Source organism: Phodopus roborovskii, unplaced genomic scaffold (assembly GCF_943737965.1).
Source record: "Phodopus roborovskii unplaced genomic scaffold, PHOROB, whole genome shotgun sequence".
Classification (NCBI taxonomy): Eukaryota; Metazoa; Chordata; class Mammalia; order Rodentia; family Cricetidae; genus Phodopus; species Phodopus roborovskii.
This window is the reverse complement of record NW_026125827.1, coordinates 120,188-142,550: the sequence shown is the minus strand read 5'-3', so window position 1 is coordinate 142,550 and position 22,363 is coordinate 120,188. Positions and strand designations below refer to the sequence as shown.

The window sequence follows — 22,363 nt, the reverse complement described above, 5'->3', positions numbered from 1 at the left end:
TAGGCAGGTCTACTTTGTTCAGAGTTGCTCCAAGAAGTCTCTGAAGTAGGGTGGACTGTTGACTCCACCCTCTGTCCAAGTGCTCAACCAGAGCACCAGGACCATGGGTAGAGTAGGCCAAAGGGTAGGGGGGGCAGGCTCCTGGTGGTGATGAGTGGGGGTGTATCAGATCTCCAAGGGTGCTCTCGATTGGGCCAGGAGACAGGAGCAGCAGGATCAGGGGCCAACCCAGGGAGTTTGTGCGGGGGGGGGGGGAGAGGTTGTAGGGGACAGGCAGCTCCGATTTGGCCCAGACTCACCTCTGGCCAATAGCTGGCGGAAGAGGACAAAGGCTGAGCTGAAACTTGGGCAGGTTTTGCAGGATAGTCTGATCTCACTGGAAACTGCAACTCTCCAGCTGAGGCCTCTTTCTTTAGCAGAGGCCCAGATTTGGGGTCAAGGATCTTTCCCACAGGAACTCAGAGTATACCCGCAGAAATCGTAAATGTAAACTTAATTGACAATATAGTCATATAATTCTTGCTGCTTCCCTCACGTATTTTATACATGGACATTTTAATGGACTCACCCAGTCACATTAGAATAAGCGGTCCACATGTACCATTTCTTTGCCGTTTAATTAACATATAGCCCTGAGAAAGAGGTATCATAGAAATAACCCAGGCCCTAGAACCAACTTCTGTGTTTTTTAGGTTTTCATTTCTGTGTAAAGACACAGCAGGTCCAGGGCAACACTTACAAGGAAAACATTTAATTGAAGTGTGACACTTAAAATTTCAGAGTTTCTGTTATGGCAGGGGCATGTCAGAATTGAGGATGCTGTAGCCCTCGAGGTTAGAGTCCTTACAGCATGACTCAGGGGCAACAGGGAGTTGTCTGACACACAGGGCAGCATTCTGGAAATAAGAAAAATCTCTGCCTAACCTTACAGTGATGTGCTTCCTCTAACAGGGAAAAACCCTCTCCAACAAAGCCACACCACATCTACTGACAGCTGGGAGACCTTCAAGGCAACAAACTGGACCCTCTGAATGTGGTTGACATGTAGATGACTTGATCTGTTAGGGGGGCCCTGGCAGTGAAACCAGGACCCGTCCTAGTTGCTTGAACAGTGTTTTTGGAGCCCACATGCTATAGTTGGATACCTTGCTCAGTCTAGATAAAAGATATAGTGGCTTGCTCCTTCCTCAGCTTTGTATGCCAGATTTTGTTGAGTCCTGAATTAGGGCCTTACCCTCCCTTACTATTAAAACTTGAAGGGAAGGGAGAGAGGTTGGGGAAGAAGATAGGGAGATAGGGGTTGGTATGTTAAATGAAAACTAAATTTTAATAAAATTAAAAGAGAAACAAGTTTTATTAGAATCATGCACTCTAAGTGACTGATTTTGCTCTCATTGTTTTTTCTGTAACAGGGATTTTGAACACAAATTCATTCCCAGCTTTTATCTATTCAGATTGTGTGTGAGAGATGTTTCCCATGTGTACTTATTACATACCATAGATTGTCAGATACCCTGCATCTGGAGGTGAGGTTGTATTGAGCCTAGAATTTTAGGTTTTGGGATCTGAACTCAGGTCATCCCCAAGTAGAATATGTGATGAGTCACCTTCTAAGACTCATTGTACTTTTTAGGGAAAACAGTAAATGTGATTTCCAGATTGAAAAACAACCAGAATAAAACAGAGTACATAAATAAAAAATTAAGCAATAATCATTGAGGACATGATGCATTAGTATGCCTATTCTGAATAAGATAAATTTGCAACATGAGTCAAATATAGTGCAAATTAAATTCCTGACACCCACTAAAATGATACCTGATTACAAAGATTCATGCAAATGGGAACCAGTTAGAATCCCAATAGGATTATGAAAAACATAGTATATATATTGACACAGCATGGCTTCTACACCTACAACAACCATGCAGTGATTGAGAGGTATACAATATTAGGGAAAGAACAATAGGGAGAAAGAGAAAAAGAAAAGAACAATAAGAGTTATATACCATCAATTTTTGTCAAAAAACCAAGAGAAACTCATCCAGCTAAGCTGAGATCTTATGCAGTGTTACTCAGCTACCCATGATTCCATGTGTTCAGTACTTAATTACACAGAGTCTAACACAATTAACTCAAAAAGACGCCTCAACTGTTCTGCATCTTACCCTCCATTTACTGATATTTGTTTCAAAGAGAGACACTGTATTGTCTAGATCTCTATGCAAATGGGGTTAATAGTCTGCTGTCATTCAGAAAATTATATATTCATTTAATGAGCAATGTTACAAATTAATGACCTATATTTATTAAATATATCCAAAAAAATAATTGGCATTCACAAATAAAGTTTTTAAGAAGCTTGGTTCTAAAAAACCCACTGAGGACACACAGTCACTTAATTTAAGAAGGGGTAATCAAGAGGACATAAGGACATTGTGCACAGACTTAAGAAATTAATAAAGAAATATGTCTGTAATGACAAATTGCATTCATTTCTGGCTAATGTTTAAACAGGAGAGAACCTACAACAGATGTTAATTTGTTGTTATTGTTGGTTTTTTTTTTTTTTTCCTTTTTTTTTTTTCTTTTTAGGAATTTTTTTTTTTTTTTTTTTTTTTTTTTTTTTGCTGGTTTATACTGGTTTAATCCATGTCAAATGTAGTTTACAAAGGGAAAGGACAAGTACCTTTGTATAGAATATACAGACACAGCATCACACCATAGGACCCAGAGGAGGGCCAGGGAGACAGCACTTCCCCTGGGAGCAGCACTCTACTCCAGGAGCTGTCCTCAACAGCAGGCTGGGCAGCCAGGCACCCTCAGCCAGCCGAACTGCAGCCTCTGTTTCTGCTCGGTCCCATTTCCCACCCTACCCCCCAGCTCCTCATAATGAGCCCCATGAGCTAAGACTAAGGAGAGGATCATATCCCTTGGAGCACATGGCCCATGTCTGGGAGAAATATACACCACTGAACACCGAGCACATGGGGAAGGGGAGGGAGGCCATGGGAGAGGGAAAGGCAGGTCCCTTAAGAGGTGGATGGGCCGAGCCCCCAGCCAGCCCTGAAGGGGGCACTGCTTCCAGGAGTCATTAAAAAAAGAAAACCATACAACCAAAGGGGAGGCGGTGGAGGGCAAAGTGTCCCATTTATACACAACATTGTAAACATACACAGTCTATATTACATGTGCTTCAGTCTGGTGTTTGCATGTCTGTCAGTCTAGGGGATTGATCGCAAGAGCCTTGCCCTGCTACGCCCCATCCCTACCTTCCTGCCCCGCACTGGAAACAGCCAAAAGAGGCATGGTCCCCAAGGTCAGAAGCAAGCAGGAAGGGCTGCTCCACTCTGGCTCCAGAGTCCTGTATGTGTTTGGGTGTGTATGTGCATGTATGTACATGGGGAACCTGTGTGCAATTATGTACAAAGGGAGAGGGGTTCACTGTCACAGAGGCTGGGGCAGGTGGGGTTGCTCCACGCAAGGCCTGCCTGGATGGCGAGATCACAAGTAGATCCTCCGAAGGTCTCCGGGCGCTGTGATGGTGTTGCACTGAGGGCAGAGCTTCTTGGCACCCAGAGTCCGCAGCCAGCACTCTTCACAGTGCACATGCCAACACTGGATCGACGTTAGGGGCATCGAGTATGAGTCCATGCAGATGAGGCATTTGTATCGGTCCCCCCAGATAGCTGCCGTTCAAGCTCCCTGACACGAGCCTTCAGGGCCTCAAATGTAGTTACAGCGGAGTCTTCGGTGATTTTCTCAATGTCACTGTTCTTACAGGTCTTCTGCATGGCCTCCTGCTTGCTGCTTTCGCCATTGCTGGTGGATGGCATCTCATCACTGGCCCATTTAGAGAACTCAGGTGTGATGCGGGTGCTGGGGGGGGCCGCCATTTAGGACTGCACCCCGGAGTGCCTCTCTTTCCTTGGCTTCACCAGGCTCTTCTCCTGTGCAAGGGATGACATCGGCCTCTGTGTATTGCGGTTTCCCATACTCCAGAGTGTCATCTCCATCCCCATCCAGGTCAGCATCACTGTCTGGGTTCTCTTTGCCACTGCACATGACGAAGCCGGAGCCTCGGAAGCCACCTTCCAGGAGTGTGGTGGCCCGTATCCGCTTCTGCCCACACCATTCATACTCCTCAAAGCGGTTGCTGTTCTCATGCTCGATGTCCACAGCATCGTCCTCAGCCATGCAGGAGCCTTCCCTCTTAGAAAGGCAATGCTCCACATGCCTACTCATCTCCTGCTCCGATCCTGCCAGGGGGCGGTTGCACAGGGGACATACCTGCCCTTCATCTTGCTTCCTCCGTTTCATTTTCCCAATCCGAGACCACACCTCAGTCAGCACAAAAAGCGGGACCATTCAATTGTGTTCAGCAAACAGGAATGCTCCAGAGGTTTGAATCCAAAAGGGGGACCGCCAGGTAGTGCTTACACGGCCTGCTTTCAGAAAAGACCTCTAAGAGCTGTCGAGCCCACGCTGATCACCTTTGTGAAATGTGGGCCGACTGATAACTCAAAGAGCCCTGGGACGAGTTAGTTCCTGTTGCCGTGGGAAGTCCAGATCTCATTGCATTGTCAGGTCTCAGCAGAGAGGCTGCATTCACACTACTGGGCACTGATTAAAAACTAGAAGAAAAACATTCTCAGCGCCCTGCCGACTTGTATAGTGAGGTCCCAGCAGTCTGCAAATTCAAAGCTGAGCTCCCGAGTGGAATTGTGTAGCTTGTTCCTCATTCTCCGACACTTATTGTCCCCCAGGGTTCTTTCGGGCCTTTAGAAAGGCTTGGGCACGAGCTGAGTACCGTAACCCTCCATTAGACAGACGGGGAAACTGAGGGCGGCAGCCTTGATTTGCACTCTCAGACGCTGTGACTGCCAAGAAGTCAGTTGGCCGGATGATGAAGAGACCCAGGCGAGCCAGGAGCTAAGGGCAGTGAAGGAGGGAGGAGGCCGGGGGTGGGGCGGAGGGAGGGGCCGAACCGGACTCACCATTCAGTCGGGTTTGCCGGTTGGCTCGCACTCGCAGGAAGGTCTACTTCCTCCCTCCCGCCAGCCCCTCTGCTCCACCGGCTGCTCCGGGCCCTCGGCATAGCCGCCGGGGCTGCTCTAATGGGACCCCGGGGCTGCCGCGCGGTGCCGCCCCAGCCCCAGCCTCTGGTGCTCTGGGCCCCGCGGCAGGCCGGCGAGGGCAGCGATGCGGGCGGATTCCCCCGGCTGCCCAGCGGCGGCGGCACCTCAGCTCCCAGCAGCGGCGGCGGCCATGTTGGCCCTCTCTTTTTAGGAATTTAATGGTGACAGAATACTGCAAGTTGGGCCAATAAGGCATTATAAGCTTTAAACAGAAAAGATAGCACCATAATTATTTCATAGTACAGGAGTAGTGTGAGACAGCAGGTCACATTTTACTGGCAGGACCTGAGGGAGAAGTGTCAGAAGATGAGAAAAGAAGGGAAGGCAGAACAAAGAAATGTTGAAAGCTGGAATAGGGATTTATTGCTTAAGCCATATTCTATGTACGTTTCTTATGAGGAATAGCTTCTTCATGGGGAAATGGAAGGAAATGGGAGACTCTAGGACGTCAACAGGAGTTACCAATCAATGGCACAAACTCAGGAGAAGAATACTCAAAAAGTGCAGTACTAGGGGAACACAGGGATTTCCAAAAACATTACCAACTAAGCCCACAGTGGCCATGGGCCTAATAACCACAGATCCATGTGGTGGGAAGAGTTGTGTTCTCAGGATCTGAAGCAACCCCTCCACAAAGAAACTGTTGCCAGGCAATTGCATTTTCTCCCAAGCATTTTCCTTGTTTTAAAGAGGAGTTCTACATCATTTTCGATAGTGCAGGACCTGATGGAAAAATCCTAAAAGCCTAGAAACCCTGAGCGCAATTGGCTCTGGGTTTCAGAAGGAGATATGTTCATTCCTCATGAATGAAGACCTAACCAGAAATTCTTGCTTGCTTTGTCCAGCTCTCAACACATCACTGTTTTCTTTAAAACTGTTGTAACCTGGGATCTTCTTGCCCATATGACAGAGCTATGATTTTCTCTAGAAGAAAATGGATGTTTATGGCACATCAGCCATAATGCTCTTTGTAACCCAATAATGAAACCTTGTACAACTTGTAACAGCCTTACTCAAAGTTATGGATGTGGACCTTGGGGGTTTGTAAACCATTGGTTTCTCCATTGCCATGGTTTGAAGCCAAATGTCTGGGTAATCCTGGGGAACATATTTGTATTTTATATCCTATTCTGTAACATGTCTGTTTAGCACACAACTCATTTGTTTGTTGTTTTTTTTTTTAATTTGGGGGCAGCAGAATCTCAGGTAAATATTTTTTTGTGACTCACTATATTGCAAGAATTGGTAAATCCTTTATATCAACAATTCCACTCCTCTACATCACAGCTCAGTGGTAGAATATAATCCAACAAAAAAATGCCATTTACAGATGTTTGCATTTTCCCTTTGTTTTAAACTAGCACTTAGGATACAGAGGCAGGCAGTTCTCTATGAATCTGGGGCTAGCTTGCTCCACATAGAAAATTCCAGATCATGCTGTAACACAAAAATCCATATATATATATATATATATATATATATATATATATATATGTGTGTGTATACATACACACATATATGTATGTATATATATGTATATATATATATTAAATTAAGAAAATGAATGCCATTTAGAGCATACACAAAATTAACTCCAAGTGTGAATACTCCCTTAGCCAAAAGACAAGGAGGAGGGCCTGCACAAAACTCAACTCTCTTGACAGATTTTAATGAATCCTCCTAAAGAACTCAGCCTCAGAGAGGCATATATGTAGGATGGGATGGGGAGGTCACTGGAGAAAATAGGACGGGACGGAGAGGGAACTGGGAATGATATGTAAAATAAGATCTTTCTATTCATTTCTTAACAACAGAAGTTAAGTTATTTTGATGGCAAAAAAAAAAAAAAAAAAATGATAATAACTCCGCATGGATCTGACCCCTAAATGTTAGATGTGAAGGGCAAAGCTTCTGGAAGGCACTGGACAAAATGAACCTCTCCTTCTTTGGTAACTTGCCATCCCTGTGCACCAAAAGCATAACGGAGCGGACTACAAAGAAGTAAATTCACCATGCTGCATAATTGAAATCCTTTCCACAGAAGCAGCCCACAAGGAAAAGTATTCCTGGGGCAGCCCACAAGGAAAAGTATTCCTGGGCCACACCCTGGTTGGGGAAGCTCCTAGGACCACAATGGACCTAACAGAACACTGAATTTGGCAGCACATTCCAGCTCAGCGTCCTCCTGGAGGGCCTGTAAAACAGACATTCATGACTCCGCATCCCATCCTCTGAATCCACTCACTCACCATGCTGCAGCTTCTGTTCTCCTCCATTCCCCACATCAGCACTCGCAGAGCAGCTATCAATCCTCTGGTGCCTGTTCTGATATAAATGCAAGCCTGCAGCATGGCTCCAGGAAGTCTCCTTCCAGACCTGAGACTGGTGGGTGGGCTCAGTGTACTTCATTAGCTAGTGAGGCTTGATTGACAAGAGCTCTTCTTCAAGGGTTAGAGTGTTCTTAAAGACACACCAAGCCCAGCACCTCCTTTGGCCCTGGCTTTTACTCCAGACCTAGACATTTCAGAGATCTGCACAAATAGGAACTTATTTTGTTTTTGGGTTTTTTTGACAGAATTTCCCTGTGTGGCTCCTGCCATCCTATTACTTGCTTAGGAAAATGTGCTGGTAAATTCCTTCCTAATTATTAATATTAAACTTATTGTTGTTGTTTTCTAATAGATTTTTTCATTAACTGTCTAATATTTATTTATTTATTTATTTATTTTGATTTTTTGAGACAGAGTTTCCCTTTGTGGCCCTACTGTCCTGGAACTTACTCTGTAGGCCAGGCGGACCTCTAAATCAGAGAGATCCACTTGAATCTACTTCCTGAGTGCTGGAACCAAAGGCAAAAGCCACCACTGCATAAATTTCGATGTCATTTTCCCATGTCATCAGTAGACGACCCAGCTCTGTTCCTGCAGAGGATAATTTCAAACTCTCTTTCTCACTCCACGCAATGTGCAGAGCTTGCAATGACCATTACACAATTCAGACTGAAACGATTCTCTTCAACCATAAACATATATAAACAAAAAGCAAACTTGCTATAAAAATAGAATGTGGAGCTATGCAGTGGTTAGCCATAGAGGACAGGCCATGGTGGAGCACATCTTTAATCCTAGCACTTGGGAGACATAATCAGGTGCATGTCTGTAATTTCATGGCCAAACCAGGCTATACCACATTGATCCAGCCTAAAAGAGAGAGACAAGTGGTGGCTCATTCCTTTATCCATGGAATTGGGAGGTAGATATGGCTGGGAGGAGAAAGAAATATAAGGAGCAAGAAGAAAATAAGCTCATTGTTTTCTGAGGGAAGACTCCTAGTATCAGAATTGCCCGCACCTTTGGTATGAGTACTTCAGTAGAAATAAGAGCTAGGGCTTGGTTGCTCTGCTTCTCTGATCTTTTATCATGAATCGCATATCTGAATCCACGTTTTGATTATTAAGAAAAAACTAGAATTAGCTTTACAATTTCCAGTGCAGTGTGTCAAACCTAAACTGTAGTGTACAAGATTAGAATTTATGGCAATAATATTGATAGTACTAATCTTTACCATTTTATCAAGTTTATTGCTATATTTGTATGTATGAGTTTGAGAGAAAATGGTTTGTGTAAGAATACAGGTTATGGGATGTAGATAATAATGTGAAGTTGTGTGTCAGTATCTGAACTCTGGTCATCCCCAAAAGATGTGCTGAGTCTCTTGTCAAGATAAACAACATGTTTTATCTGATGAACCAAAACTCTTCCATAGATTAACAATAAAACCAAATTAAATAAAGAATTACATAATGGTTTTGGAACATGAAGTATCAGAATTTAAGATCTGTAAGTTTGTTACATGAAATTAATACAATCCAATGACAATGAACAACAATTAATAACAAATGCAGATTGCAAAGGCACAGTAACATTTTTTTTTGGAAATACTCAGAATTCTCAATGGAATTATGAAAACACAGTACACAAACTGACATAATATGACTTTTATACTTACCACAAAGCAACAACTATCAAAATATGTATAATATTTGTAAAAGAATAAAAGAGATAGAGAGAATAACCCAAGAGCAAAGGTCAAAAAATATCAAGTATTAATATAAAGTACAAAAGAAACATAGCCAGTTTCTTGACCAATGTTATCCAAATACCTATGAATCCATGTGTACAGAGATTAAATAAACACAGACTTCAACACTCCAATTAAATCAACTAAAAGTGACTCTTCAACACTTTTGACCCTGTAGCTATGGATATCTATTCCAAAGACAGGATGTCCCTGTTCTAGAGCTCTCCATGCAAAAGGAGCTGAACTTCTGCTATGGCTCTGTAGACCTTTATGCACAATTAGAGATAGCAGACATAGATGCTAGGCGAATACTCATAGAATCTTTAGCTTATACGAATGCGAATCCTCAATGCAAACAGGTGCTTTGGCCTTTAAAAATGCGATCAGCACCCTTGGATGAATGGGTCCTATATACAGGCAACATTGAGTATAATGACAATAAGACTGAAGCATGGATAGGAGAAGCCATATCTAAAGGTCAGAGAAGATATCAAGATAACAGAGTTCCTTACTATGGTGACTTAGAAGCTTGGGTAGGAGAAGCCATCCCCAAAGGTTTGAAAAGATATCATAATGTCAGATGTTATAACTGTGGTAAGATAGGACATCTAAAAAGAAATTGTAGGCAAAGCTTCCCTAGAAGTAACACCCCCAGGAATGAATCAAACAGAAGGCCTCAGCCTCCTGGGTTATGTAGAAGGTGTGGCAAAGGCAGACACTGGACAAATGAGTGTAGATCGACCAGAGACAAGCAAGGAAACCCTTTACCATCGGGAAACTCCTTGGGGGGCCTCTCGAAGGCCCCCACATCACAGGTGGTTCGAACATTCCCAGTCACAGTGGAAGACAATCTCCCACAGGACAATTAGAAAATTCTGTGCCTATTATAAAAACTCATACTGCTCTGGATGATGAACTAGTGACGGAAGTTGAATCAAACATGACAGAAGGAAATGAAAAACGTATATTTTGGCAAACTGCTATAAATAGTCATAGGCCTAGATTGATAGTTAAGATGAATAATAGACTGTTTGAGGGTCTGGTGGACACAGGAGCTGATGTAACTATCATATCTAATAAATCTTGGCCTCAAAGATGGCCCCTGCATGAGGTAAATGTTCAATTCTTAGGGATTGGAACCCTGGCTCAGGTAAAACAAAGCACGAGATGGATTGACTGTATAGGACCAGAAGGACAGAGAGGGAGGTTGAGACCATATGTGGCTGATGTAGTGATAAATTTATGGGGTCGTGATCTATTACAGCAATGGAATACACAGATTAACATTCCTCCTGTATTAGATAGGAACCATAGACGACCTCATGATTGTGGAAAGAATACTGTTAAGTACTATACAAGACAGAGACCAAATATCCAGGCAGTACAAAAACAAAATACAAATGCTGAACAAACAGAGGAACCAAAAGCCCTACCTTTAAAATGGCTAACAGAGGAACCTGTCTGGGTAGGACAATGGCCTATGACCTCTGAGAAGTTAGAAGCTTTAGAAAGCCTGGTTCAGGAACAGCTAAATGCTGGACATATTGAGGAATCAACCAGCCCTTGGAATTCTCCTGTATTTGTGATCAAAAAGAAATCTGGTAAATGGAGAATGCTTACAGACCTGAGAGCCATCAATAAAGTTATCCAGCCAATGGGCTCTCTACAGCCTGGAATGCCCTTGCCTTCTTTGATACCCAAAGAATGGCCTATTATAGTTATTGATTTAAAGGATTGCTTCTTCACTATACCTTTACAAGAACAAGACAAAGAGAAATTTGCCTTCACGGTACCTAATTATAACAATTCTCAACCGGTGAAGAGATATCAATGGAAGGTTTTGCCACAGGGAATGCTAAATAGCCCCACCCTGTGCCAATATTTCGTACAAAAACCGTTAGAAATAATTCGTAAACAGTTTCCACAATCCATAATCTATCATTACATGGATGATATATTGTTAGCTGACTCTAAAGGAGAAATATTAGAAAAAATGTTTGAGAAAGTAAAGGAAGTTTTACCTCGCTGGGGATTACAAATTGCACCTGAAAAAATACAAAAAGGAGAGTCTATCAACTACTTAGGATATAAAATAGGTCTACAGAAAATTAGACCACAAAAAGTACAGATCAGAAGAGATCGCTACCAGACTCTTAATGATCTTCAAAAATTACTAGGAGAGATTTCTCAACTGCAAACCATAACTGGAGTAGAAGGGCATGATTTGAAAAACTTGAAAATGGCCCTAAAAGGAGATAAGGACTTGAATAGTCCACGAATACTATCAGCTGAAGCTGAGAAGGAATTAGAATGGGTAGAAAAGAGGATACTAGAAGCACATGTGGACCGTGTGGATCCAAACCTAGACTGTATTCTGGTTATATTACCATCTAGAGAATATCCTTCAGGGATTTTGATGCAGAGAGAAGATATCATATTAGAATGGATATTCCTACCACATAAACAGAATAAAAAACTGAAAACATATATAGAAAAGATCTCTGACTTGATTATAAGAGGTAAATTAAGACTTCGTCAGCTAATAGGAAGGGACCCAGCAGAAATTATAGTACCTTTAACTAATGAGGAAATTTCTTCCTTATGGAAAGATAACGAATATTGGCAGAGAGCTTGCAGTAACTTTTTGGGAACAATTAGCAACAACTATCCCAAAACTGAGAGAATCAAATTCATAAAGAAAACGATTTGGATTCTTCCACGCATTGTAAGAAAAACACCTATTTCTGGAGTTCATACATTCTACACTGATGCAAATAAATCAGGTAAGGCAGGATATAAATCAGGAAATATTAGCAAAGTGGTTCAAAGCCCTTACAATTCTGTACAAAAGGCAGAATTGTATGCCATTCTCATGGTACTTATGGATTTTAAAGAACCCCTCAATATAGTTACTGACTCTCAATACGCAGAGAGAGTCGTTTTACACATTGAGACTGCAGAATTTATTCCTGACAATACAGAATTAACTTCATTGTTTATACAGTTACAAGATACTATCAGAAAGAGGACTCATCCTATATATATAACACACATCAGATCCCATACGGGTCTGCCAGGTCCTCTAGCACAAGGCAATGATGAAATTGATCGTTTATTGATAGGAAGTGTGCTAGAAGCCTCAGAGTTTCATAAGAAACACCACGTGAACAGTAAAGGTTTAAAAAAGGATTTTTCTATCACTTGGGAACAAGCCAAGGAAATAGTAAGGAAATGTCCTACTTGCTCATTCTATAACCAAACTCCTTTACCACCAGGCAGTAACCCTAAAGGTATAAATAGGAATGAAATATGGCAAATGGATGTGTTTCATTTTGCAGAATTTGGAAAATTAAAATATGTACATCACACTATAGATACATTTTCAGGGTTTCAGTGGGCTACTGCTCTGAGCTCTGAAAAGGCTGATTCTGTTATAACGCACCTTTTAGAGGTAATGGCCATTATGGGCATACCTGCACAAATAAAAACTGATAATGCTCCAGCATATGTCTCCAGCAAATTGAAAGAGTTTTTTGAGTATTACAAGATAAAGCACATAACTGGTATACCACACAATCCTACAGGACAAGCAGTGGTTGAGAGATCCAATCGTACTTTAAAAGAAATGCTCCATAAACAGGCAGGAGGAACCAAAACACCCAAACACAGATTACATAATGCTTTATTAACATTAAACTTTCTTAATGCTGATGAAAAAGGAAAAACAGCTGCAGAAAGACATTGGACGATAGAAAAAACTTCTGAACTAAATCAGCCAGTGTATTTCAAGGATGTACTGACCTCAGAATGGAAAGCAGGATATGTGTTACGTTGGGGTAGGGGTTTTGCATTTGTATCTACAGGAGAAGAAAAACTATGGATACCATCTAAGTTAATCAAGATCCGAGTTGAACAAGAGAAACATCTTAATGAAGAGAAATGACAAGTCATCCAACAAACTAGGTCCTATGAGGTGTGCGGAGGCCTCTCAAAGGTAGGGGAAGTGTTCTGTTCTTGTTTTTACAGGAAAACAGAGAAAACCTATCATCAAACAGCCAAAAGACACTGAACATGTAGGTGCCTACAGAAGAGAAGACAGCTCTTCAGAAACAATCACTTAAGGAAGCAGAATCTGATATATGGTAAAAAAAAAAAAAAAAAAAAATATTTAATTGTAGTAAACTATTTCTATATAGAAATCTATTTCTCTCTATTATCTAGTATTCCTGAAGTCCCAAATTTTGTAAACCAATGCTAGCTTTGGAGTTGGATTTGGCTTTCCTTCTCTAAATTCAAGCATGTTGTTAAGATTAAATTCGTGGTTTCTGCCTTAAATCAAGAAGCCAATTGGTGTAAGGCAGAAGAAACAAAATCTGGGGACTCATATCTTATGCAATTTTCTCTCTGAAATCCTAATTTTCTCACATACTTTTAATGCTTATTGTTGTCTTTCCCTAATGCATACCTTAAAACTTGAAAATTTTACTTTAATATTGATGTGTAACTTTTCCACAAGGAATAATAACGATTCCTAACAGCAGTCTTTGAACTTTCCGGAAAGAAGATGGGGCCCCACATCATCATTTCCACTTGACTCAACCTGATGCATCGGAACTACAAACATCACCCTAAAACCGGTTTGAGACTGTTTTGCTCGAGACAACTCATGACTAGCTAGCTGTAATGGTGCACCTTTTTATTACACCCTGGCCAGTTTCAAATAGAACTACAGTCAAGAATTTTCTGCCACACAGTGACTAACTACATATGTCACAGCCAGTTCTGTTGAGAAATTTGGTTGCTAAAAATTTTCTTCCTACAGGATCCATTGGAGCAATCATCGTCCCATTTCAGCAGGAAGTAATCTTAATATGACTACGCCCCCTTTCCCTACCCTTGGAAATTTGGGATAATAGTCATCGTCTTTGGGTTGGTTTTAGTTATTTGGGATTGGGTGATGCTTACACTCGGGTTTATCTTTTAGACAGGAATAGGGAATGGTGGGTAAAGGTATGGTTTAGATGGGATATAAGTAGATTAGCCTATTTCCTTGAGAATTTGAGTATGAATGAGATAGTATTTTACAGCTTACATTGTTATGTATTCCTATGTGGTAAGCTATGTAAAATTAAGTTTATATTTTGTTATATTGTGTTAAATGTTTCCACTTATAATATTTACGCACATTATTTTTTACCATATTCTATGTATGTATACTTTTCCTGTATTCAAGACATTTTGTATATTGATACAATTTGGGATATTTATCTTGCTGCCCTTTATAGTTCTACCTCTTGTCTTGACACTTATACTCTACCTCTATTTTAGGGATTTACATGTAGGTATATGTAAATAGTTATATTGTTTAAGTATTTGTTCCTGCTTTACTCAGGAAAGTTTTAATCAGTCTTTTTAGCTAAGTTCCCGAGTATTACAGATTATCTTCACTCACATTTCCTGTACCTATGAGATTAGTCAGATATAGATGCTTAATCTTCAATCCTTCATAGACATGCAGAACATGGCATTTAAATGTTTTAATATTAGTACTCCATTGACATGAGACACTGTTGCTCCTGACAGCACCGTGCATTTTCCCGAAAATATGTTGGACACTGTTGTTGCTCCTGCTGGAGTTCAATCTCGCCTCAGCTAATGGCCTGTTGGGTATAGAATTGCCCCCACCTTGACCACTGATTTGGACATGCAGTCCTATGTGCTTGCAGGAGACAAATATAGAAGACTGCTTGACCTTGCCAAGTCAGGGTAAGACAGCCATTCTATTTCCCTGCTGTTGTTGTGGTCTGTCAAGTTCTCTTGGCCTTAGCCAAATCTGGGTGTACCAACGTCGCTGTGAGACCTAGGGTGACTGTTCAGGTGGCTTGCTGTTTCTGTCCTTGCTGCACCGTTTTGGAAGTTGTCCATCCGCATTTCCTGTCTACTCTAGTATTGTTATTTTCCTTCTCAGGTCTTGATGAGGTTGAAGATTAAACTATCACAACTATTATTCTCTCTTCCTAGTTAGATATATTAGGTACTAGACTTACGTTTTCCAGCTTAGGACAACTCTATTGTAAACTCCATTATGCCCTCACCCTAGGACTAGATATGTAGGTCATTTTGTTCTCGATTTTCCTTTTCTTAGAGCACACTTGTTATTCACTGTTTTGTATATAGTTTTGTATTAAGCCTAAATCTTTTCTTTAGACTAAAAGGGGAATTGTAGTGAGGTAGTCCTTCTGTAGCACTGACCAAGCCCATTGGGGGGGTGGAGCGATGGGCGGAGGTGACCTGAGGAAGGAGGTCGGAGGGGGCCAGGAAGGCGCTCTCTTTCTGGTGTGACTCGGACAGGAGAGGATCGGGTTGAATTTCCTGGTGTTCATCTGTCTAGGTTGTAAGTTATTTCTCCCTGAATAAACATCTATTCGGCCTATTTGTTTATCCTGATCCTTATTTACCGCAATACACCCTCCCATGCCAGGGCTGCAGAGTATCCCCCAAACCAAGAAACACATGGAGAGGAAGGCTCAGAGGACAAGGGTAACTGCCCAGGTTACCACATGGACCAAAAGAACCCCAGTATGTCTCATGGTCCATACAAATTTTGCAGAAATGTCATCTGAGCAGACCTGCTTTGAAAACCCTACACTCAGAATGGTGTAACCTGTGTTCTTCCTTACAACTCGATAGAGCATAAGGAAAAGAGAGTCATGGAAAGAAGCCTTCTCAGAGCCCAGCATGGGCTGAGACCACCTAGTAGGACCAAAAATTTTGCAGCGCACTAAATAGGAATCAGAAATCAATGACTCAGATTGCATAGTCCTTGTAGCTCTGCACTACCCACCCAGCAGATAGCGGCCTAGTTCAGAAAGTTTGTGTTTTAGTGTACATTCTTCTACTGTCCTGGAAGTCAAGCTGCTCATTATGAAAATCACAGTTTAATTTGTGTGCACATTTTGTTACACACTCATTGTTACTTGCCAGTAACCATTGACCTCATAGCTGGGAAATACTGCAGCCAAATGTATGACAACTTCCAATATTGACTGTGTTTAATGTGAAACTCCTGTTTAAGAAAAGCAGGCTGTGAATTAGAGAACACTGAGTAACCATGGCAGGGCTTGTGGGCAGAAAAGTGCATGTGGATATGATGTAGTTATGATCTAAAAAAAAACATTGAAAAGCTGAAAGTAGCTTCCTGGCCATGTGCTCCAGAGATTAGGGGTTTCAATTAGAGCACACCAAGGATTCCTCAAACCTTTTCTCTCAGACCGTACATTCAAACAAAAATAAATAAATAAATAAATAAATAAATAAATAAATAAAAAATAATAGTCCTATTACATAGTCCACAAGAGTTCACCCAGACCGGTTTTGGCTAATTACTGTAATTATAGCAATTTGTATACATGATAAAGTCTCCCATCTAACCAAAGTCTTGATAGCCCTCATCTGTGGATTCCAAGAAACTGCCCACCGAGATAATGATGGATTTTCTAGGAATGATTATCTAATTCCACATTGCTCACCTCAACTACTGTTGAAGGAGGAAATCTCAGCTTCCATCCTGCCTCTCCCTTTCTACACTGTGACTCCACCAGTATCCAAGTAGGACATGAACTCAATCATTGCACAAATCCCTCTTCATTTATAAGACCACACAATAATCAGAGATCTTTATCCAAACTAACCAAAAAGCATAGGGAGAACATGAAAATTAACAAAATCAGAAACAAAAAGTAGTACATAACAATAGACACTGAGGAAATCTAGAAGGTCATATTTTGAAAACCTATATTCCACAAGATTTGAAAATTCAAAGGATATGGACAAATATTTCTCACATAACATGTATCTATCTCTGGAAAATACTCAAAGAGGAGCCTGCCTAGACATAGTTTGCATTTCATATATGCTTTCCTTCTTAAATGGCTTTTAAGTTGAAGCTCCATTTTACACATTGAACAATTTCAGTAGGGACGGGAGACAGTATGTCTAGCTACTTAGGGAGATGGGAGGATTACACAGGAATTGTGTTCCCAGTACTGTTCTTAAAGTTTGTCCCATTCAGTGGGACAAACTCAGGAGAACACCACTAAAACAATGCAATGCTAGGGAATACAGTGTATCTCATGATCATTGCTGAATAAGCCTTGGGACTGAGAACCATAGCTCTATGTAGTTTATATCTACAGATCTGAAGCAACCTGTCCACAAAGGTTTTGTTCCATACAATTAACAGCTCACTCATGTAAATATCGTGTTTTTTGACAAGGTTCTCTGTTTTGTTGTCAATACACCAGGCCCTTAGGAAAAGCTTTCAAGGCCTAGGCTCCTGGTTGTTACTATCTCTTCTAAGAATGTTTCTCATCCCTGCATGAGGACCTAAGTGAACGCTTTGCTTTATCAAGCCTCTCATACATCATTTGCTTACTTTTTAAAATCTAGTGTCCAATTGCCACACTGGTAGAACTATGATTTTCTGGAGAAGAAAACTACAACTATATGATATGATATAATAAAATTTAAGGTTGCTTGTGACCCTGTAATATCTCTCTGAGCAGCATGTTATGGGGAAGTTCTATGATAAGGGTAAGGGACTAGATGCTGTTGTAAAACAGGAGTAGCTTCTGTGAAATGGTTTGGAGTCAAATGTCTGGAAAATCATGGTGAACAAATGTGTAGCTAGGATTCAAAATTCTAACAGGACTGGTCAGCATACACATATCTTTGTGTGTTTTAGAGGCAGTACTACCTCAGTTAAATTCTAATTTATGAGACGTAATATCTCCAAAGCATTTTTAAATCCTTTGTGTTACAAATTCTACTCCTGTAGATCACTGCTCAATAGTGAAGTGCTACCCTTACATGAGATGCGTTTTACAACCTGCAGAAAATTAACAATACATGGATATTACACATAAAATTATAATGCAAAGGGCTGAACTTCTAAAAGGTACTTAACGAAAAGGTCTCTGGAAGTTTGTTGCCATGCTTTCAGTGGGTGCACCTGAAGTATGTAGAAGTTGACTTAAAAGGTGTTTCTAGATTGCACTGTATTAGCAGAGATGTCTCTTTCAAGTTTCTTGGGTTTGTTTTACCTGCTACTGTCCCCGAGTCGATGGAGTCGCTTCCTGCCCGATTGTTTCCTGTTCTCTCCATCAAGATTCAACGCAGTAATGGCTTAATTCACAGTGCCAATATAAGCACAGTGAACTTAGAGAAATCCTGTGTTTTGGTGGAATGGAAAGAAGGAGGTAACCCGAAGGGCAAAGAGATTGATTTTGGTGATGTGGCTGCAATAAACCCAGAGCTTTTACAGCTTCTTTCCTTACACCCAAAGGACAATCTGCCACTGCAGGAAAATGTGGCAGTCCCGAAGCAAAAACGCAGATCGGTCAATTCCAAAACTCCAGCTCCAAAAGAAGGTTTTGAAGCCAGTCCACTCGCATACCTGCTATCCCAGAGGTTCAACTTGCCACTCAGGAGAATGAGATGGAGGTGGAGCTGCCCGTGGCTACACACTTTTGGAAGTGGTTCTCAGTTGTCGCTAGCCTTCCTAGGCCCTCCTGCTCTGCAGTGACAGAATTACCATTGTTGATGGTCAGCGAGGAGGCAGAAGAGCAAGTCCACCCCAACCGAAACATATCTGCAAACCCTGGGAATTCAGTTCAGAGGAAATCATGTATTGTGAAGGAAATGGAAAAAAATGAAGAGCAAATGGGAAGAGAGCCCAGAACTCGGAAAGAAGAATAAAGCCAGCTCAGGAATATGATAGCAGCTTTGCAAACTGGGAATTTGCCCGGATGATTAAAGAATTCTGGATTCTTTAATGGAATGTCACCCACTTAATCTGACTGATCCTATTGAAGAGCACAGGATCTGTGTGTTTGTTAGGAAGTGCCCCCTGAATAAACAAGAACAAGAAAAAAAATCGATGTGATTTCTGTCCCCAGCAAATGTTTCCTCCTTGTGCATGAACCCAAATTGAAAGTGGACTTGACAAAGTATCTGGAGAAGCAGGCATTCTGCTTCGATTTTGCCTTTGATAAAACAGCTTCGAATGAAGTTGTCTACAGGTTCACAGCAAGACCACTGGTACAGACGATTTTTGAAGGGGGGGAAAGCAATCTGCTTTGCCTATGGGCAGACCGGCATTGGGAAGACTCATACAATGTGTAGAGACCTGTCCAGTAAGTCTCACAATGCATCTAAAGTGATCTATGCAATGGCTTCCCAGGATGTCTTCCTTCTGAAGAGTCAACCTCGCTATTGGAACTTAAACTTGGAAGTGTATGTGACATTCTTTGAGATCTATAATAGGAAGGTGTTTTATCAGCTCAACAAGAAGGCCAAGTTATGTGTTCTAGAAGACAGTAAGCAGCAGGTGCAGGTTGTGGGACTGCAGGAGTACCAGGTTAACTGTGCTGATGATGTCATCAAGATGATCAACATGGGCAGTGCTTGCAGGACGTCTGGACAGACATTTGCCAACTCCAATTCTTCCCGCTCCCATGCCTGCTTCCAGATTCTTCTTCGATCCAAAGGGAGATTACATGGCAAATTCTCCTTGGTGGATCTAGCAGGGAATGAAGGAGGGGCTGACACTTCCAGTGCTGACCAGCAGACTTGCATGGAGGGTGCAGAGATTAACAAGTCTCTCCTAGCTCTAAAGGAGTGCATCAGGGTACTGGGAAAGAACAAGGCTCACACCCCATTCTGTGAGAGCAAGCTCACACAGGTGCTAAGGGATTCATTCATTGGGGAGAACTCCAGGACTTGCATGATTGCCATGATCTCACCAGGCATAAGCTCCTGTGAATATACTTTAAACACACTGAGATACGCAGACAGAGTCAAGGAGCTGAGCCCCCACAGTGGGCCCAGTAGAGAGCAGCCAATTCATATGGAAACAGAAGAGTTGGAAGCCAGCTCTAATGGGACCTCACTGGCAGTCGATTGCAAGGAAGAGGAGGAGCTGTCTTCCCAGATGTCCAGCTTCAATGAAGCCATGACTCAGATCAGGGAGCTGGAAGAGTGGTCCATGGAGGAGCTCAGGGAGATCATACAGCAAGGACCTGGCTGGCTTGAGCTCTCTGAGATGACCGATCAGCCAGACTATGATTTGGAGACCTTTGTGAACAAAGCAGAGTCTGCCCTGGCCCAGTAGGCTAAGCACTTCTCAGCTCTGGGACAGGTCATCAAGGCCCTGCGTGTGGCCATGCAGCTGGATGAACAGGCTAGCAAACAAATAAACAGCAAGAAATGGCACCATGATGACTTCAAATAAAGATCTGATTAGTATCACACCAGCCTCATCCCCTACCCAGAAAACTTTCGGCACCTATTGGCTTTGGTAGGGACTGAGTTGGATGGGTTTTGGTAAATGCCAGGTAAGGGGCATCAGGCCCGGGAAAACTAGGAGAGAATTGCTGTTCTCTTCCTCAGTTTGGAGCAGGAGGAAGGAGGTTTTGTGACTGCTTCCCATTTTCCACATATCTATCAGAGGGGAGTGCTGTTTGGGTAGTTTCCCTGCCCCCCTGGAACAGCTGCTGGTGGAAACCCTACAAGGTCCAGGCTCTAGGAGAGAAATGGGTCCTCATCCAGCTTCTACTGCATCTGGCCTGCAGTATCACCCTTGGTCTGAGCACTCTCGTGTTTTATGCTTTCAGAAAAAAAGTTTTTGATACCTCTTTGTTTTAGTTTTAGAAGATCTCTGTTTCCTGTTGTATGTATTTTTGTGTTGTACCTAACCAAAATGAATAAATAAATAAATAAATAAATAAAGATGTTTCTATAGAGACCTCCCTTATCCCAGTGCTCAAAGCAGATACAGCCCACAGAGTAGTTATTTGGAGGACTGCCTCTAGCTTCTGGGAATTTCAAGGACTGCATGTGAACTCAGGGGACAGGTACTCTGTTTGCAGCTTCCCACACAGATCCAGGGAATACCCACCACATTGGATCCATCACCTCACCATCTCCCACTACCTCTCTGAGGATGGCAGCCCCTCACCATGCTGTGGGTTTCCAGTTTTCCCTTCCTCAAAGCACAGCACACAAAACCACTGGCTGCAGTTTCTCTTCAAATCTAGACCAGAAGGTCCCTGCACTTCTTTTGACAGGCAGGTCACAAAGGGGCCTGATTGGCTAGTAAGGCCTGAGTGATAAAAGCACCTCCCAGGTGGTTGCAGAGTGCTTAAGGACAAATTGCAATGGTTACTGATTGTCTTCTACCCCAAAGACTTTTCTACATCAGCAGTGATGTGCATTTCTATAGCAATTTCCCTACAGCTGATCTGTGCTATCCTTTGGTAGTACATCCTGAATCCACTGCCAGAGGTCCCTGAGATTTACAAGGCCTTCTAAATGAGATGCACTTTAAGGAGTTTTAGGTCAGTCATATTATGGTTTCCCAACTATCAGACTGGGGTTCATGAGCTCCTCATTGTTTTGCTTAGGTGTTTCTGTGGGTATCTCCAACCTGGTCTTAACCCCTGTACTTATCACTCCTCCCTCTCTGCAACTGGATTCCAGGAGTTCCACTTAGTGCTTAGCTGTGGGTGTCTGCTTCTGTTTCTGTCAACTATTGGATGAAGGCTTTAGAATATCCTATAAGGTAGGTATCAATCTCATTATATGGAAAGGCATTTAACGCAGCCTCTCCACTATTGCTTATATTCTTATTTGGGGTCATTCTTGTAGATCTCTGGACATTTTCCCAGTGCCAGATTTCTCTTTCCACATATTATATCTCCATCAATATGGTATCTTTTTTTGCTCTCCTCTATTCTTTCCAAATCTCAGTCTCCTTCATGCCTCTTGTTCTTCTCTCCATTCTCTTTCTCCTAACTCTCCCTCCCCTCACCCAATGCTCACAATTTTCTCAGGAGACCTTGTCACATTGCACTACTCTGGGGACACAATGGCAGGCCTTTCAAGGGTGAAGTCTGAAGTAAGGTGAATCCAGGGGAGGGCTCCCCCCCATTGACACCCTGAGGGCAGGCTTGGAACAATGCTACCAAACACTGCCAGGCCTTGAGTCATCCTCCCTCCCACTGCAGCTCAATGTTAAGGCTGAAGCTTTACACAACCTGCTTTGTCCATCTCTCAAGAAACAGATGCCAACGATCTACAGGATGGCA

The 22,363-nt window shown here is 42.2% G+C and overlaps 2 pseudogenes; one reads left to right on the top strand and one right to left on the bottom strand.

Moving 5' to 3' along the window:
- Positions 1 to 3,123: 3,123 nt before the first annotated feature.
- LOC127217764 (E3 ubiquitin-protein ligase RNF220-like) lies at positions 3,124 to 5,098 on the bottom strand (annotated as a pseudogene).
- A 13,174-nt stretch (positions 5,099 to 18,272) lies between these two features.
- LOC127217765 (kinesin-like protein KIF2C) lies at positions 18,273 to 20,508 on the top strand (annotated as a pseudogene).
- Positions 20,509 to 22,363: the final 1,855 nt, after the last annotated feature.